The sequence below is a fragment of the Nycticebus coucang genome, chromosome 13 (assembly GCF_027406575.1).
Source record: "Nycticebus coucang isolate mNycCou1 chromosome 13, mNycCou1.pri, whole genome shotgun sequence".
In the NCBI taxonomy this organism is placed as follows: Eukaryota; Metazoa; Chordata; class Mammalia; order Primates; family Lorisidae; genus Nycticebus; species Nycticebus coucang.
The window spans coordinates 51,872,124-51,875,322 of NC_069792.1; the positions used below are offsets into that span (position 1 = coordinate 51,872,124).

The 3,199-nt window shown below is 48.6% G+C and overlaps 1 pseudogene; it reads right to left on the minus strand.

The window, feature by feature from the left end:
- Positions 1-2,003: 2,003 nt before the first annotated feature.
- On the minus strand, positions 2,004-2,893 carry LOC128563398 (tumor-associated calcium signal transducer 2-like; annotated as a pseudogene).
- Positions 2,894-3,199: the final 306 nt, after the last annotated feature.

A 3,199-nucleotide genomic window follows, 5' to 3' on the forward strand; every position in this document is an offset into this window, starting at 1 on the left:
TGTATTGACTACTTTTTTTTTTTCCTAACTCTACCTAAGGAACAGATAGTCCTAGGCCTCTACATAAATTTAATTACAGGTCTGTGGCTCCTCCAAGGCAGGCATAGCTCACAGTGTGATAAACTGTTCACTCTCTCAGCCTATGGGGGCAAGTAGGACCTAGGAGTGTCAAAGCCTTCAGGCAGAATCTGGTCTTGAGCAGCCTCACCTGAGTCTTCCATTGCCCATGTGATTTTAACCTTTCCTATATTAAGTCTCTTCATGTCGGGTGTATACACTCCCTATATTCCTCCAGCTTTTTCCTAAGTCATCATTATAAACTCTTTATTAGATGATAGCTGTCCTCTGAACTGTCTCCCAACTTCTCATGTCTCTCTGAAACTCTGCAGCCCTTCACTTGCCAAGAGCTTCCACTCTCTCCTCCCTTTGATATGCATCCTCAATCAAGTTTTCCTTTAAAAAATATTTCCTTCTGGAAACTAGGAGGCACAGACATCTGTAGATTTTGGGCTCTGCCCTTGACTTCATAATGCAGTTTTAGCAGTAAGTCCTACATAGTTCAAGATCTATGCAAATGCAGAGAAGCGCTTTTCCTACCCCCAACATGTGTGACTGCCAAGCGGTCTACGGATCAAATTGGATACTGTGGGGCATAACTGCTCCCACAAGTCGCGTTCCTGGCATTATACTGCCTCACAATGGGCACTAGTTGACTATTCATAAAACCAAAAAGGGGATGTAAAAACTAAAATTTCAACAATTGTGGAATTATTGTGCTGTTTATTATCCTCATATCATGAAATATTATACATTTTCTTGTTTTTTTAGACAGAGTTACTCATCCAGACTGGAGTGAAGCTCTACAATCATAGCTCACTGTAACATTAGACTCCTGGGTTCAAGAGATCCTCCTGCCTCAGCCTCCAAACTATCTGAGACTACAATCATGCATCACCTCTAATTTTTGTAAAGATGGGGTCTTGCTATGTAGATCTGACTGGTTTTGAACTTATATCCTCAAACAATTCTTCTACCTCAGTCTCCCAAGATATTACAGGGAGGACTGGACTGGAATATTATATTCAATGAGATAATGAGAATATTTAAATTTTTTCAGTGTATTATCTAAGACACAAAGTACAAAATTATATGAAAAACCCAATATTGTTGTCGTTTTTTTTTTTATTTTGGTTTGTGCTTTTCCCATATTTTATCAAATTTATGTTTTTTTAAGAAAAATCATAAAGACAACATATGTACAAACATTTTACGAAAGAAAACATGGCTAACATGGTCTGTAGAAAGGAAAGCTGAAGGACAGATACTGAGTTTCTGGGATAGCATCCTTAAACAAAGACATCTAAAATGTGTTTTGATAAGAGGGACTTTATGTAACAAATGCCATCAAGTGTAACCTAATTCTTTGTGCCCTCGATGAATCCCAAACATAAAAAAATTAACAAATAAATAAAAAATGTGTTTTGCAGCTGAAGCAGTCTTCTTTCCTGGTGACAAGTGGATGTGGTCAGTAATGCAAACAGATGGTAAATGAGGGCAGGACCCAGGCCCAGTTAGCCAACTCCTCATCAGTAACGCCATGATGTAACTGGAGCTCATCAAGCAACAGTCAAAGCGCTGTATCCCATCTAAACTGACTTAGGCCTTCAAACTCTATTGCCTCACTTGGAAATGATGCTCGGCTGTCATACAGACACTTGCTTCTTTACACAGAATGCTGGGCCATCCTTTCCTTAACACGCCCTGTCAGGTTTCTCCATAGACCAAAAAGGAAGGAATTTTAGAAATGCTTCCTTCAAGACAGAAGTCAGAAAGAGAGGCGACCCTGAGACCAGGATCTATTAATCTTGGTGTGTGCACAAAGGGGCGCAGGAGGAAGGCAGGAACATGGGAGAAATGACCCCGTTAGGCCAGGCCTGGAAGATGCGAGGATCCCGTATCCCACCCCATTCACTGCCCCGCCCGGTACTTACAAACTCGGTTCCTTACAAACTCGGTTCCTTCCTTAACTCCCCCAGATCCTTGATCTCCACCTTCTTGTACTTCCCTGACTTCCTCCCTTTGGAGTTGACCAGGACGACCACGCCGGAGACCATGGCCAGCATGACCACCATGATGACGGCAATGAGGCCGGCCGTGAGGCGCTTCATGGAGAACTGTGGGGGCTTCTAGTCTAGGTAGTAGATGAGCATCCACTCCACCCCAGGGGCTCTCCGTACACGCTCAAGTCCAGGCCGCGGTGGCGTGGAACAGCGACTCGCCCTTTAAGTCCCTCTCGAAGTAGTAGGCCTGGTCGGCGATATCTACTGCCGGGGCCCTTTGCAGGGGCCCGTTGCAGGGGCCCTTCTGGGACGCGTTCTGCCCCAGCTCGATCTGCGGCAGCCACGAACCAGGGTTGCATCAGGTAGCGCTTGCAGAAGAGCCGCCACAGCTTGGCGTCCAGGTCGGAGCAGTTGAAGGCACGCAAAGCTGCACAGTGGGGCAGGTAGATGAGGATGGGGTGCGTGCGCACCAGCTCCTACCATCGCAGGCTCGCATCACCCTTGTCCGTGTGGCGCACGCCCACGCCCGAGTTCACGCACCAGCACACAGATGTCTGGTTGCACTGGCGCGCTTTTAAGCGCCCCTGGTGGTCGCACTCTGGGTCGTAGAGCCCGTCATTGTCCACCAGCGGGTGCTCGCTTGGCTTCACCAGCCCGCTGCAGTCCCGAGGACGGCCCATGTGCGCGTTGAACAGCAGACACTTGGAGGTCAGCACGGAGCACAGCACGTGGCACAGGCAGTGGCCTCCCAGGCCATCGGGATTGCACACCATCATCTTGTTGGTGGGGCACGTGCAGTTGTTTTGGCAGCCACGTGGCGGGTCACCACGCCAGCAGCATCAGCAGCAGGCCCCAGGCCATGGCCGGGCAAAGGCAAAGGGAGGGCGGGCCAGCGGACAGGACGCTGGCCTTCTGCGCTGGAGACAGTCTGTGGGCGTCTGCCACCAGGCCACTCCCTCCTGCTCTTATACTGGGCAGGACCTGCTGGGCTGGTTCCACCCCTGATGTACCCCCTTCCATTTGGGTGACATATCCCGCCCCCCACCCCCACTGGTCCCACGAATGGCCCGGTCAGCCCTGGCCGCCCAATATTGTTTATATCACACACACACAAAGGTAGAAATGAAAATGTTAACCAC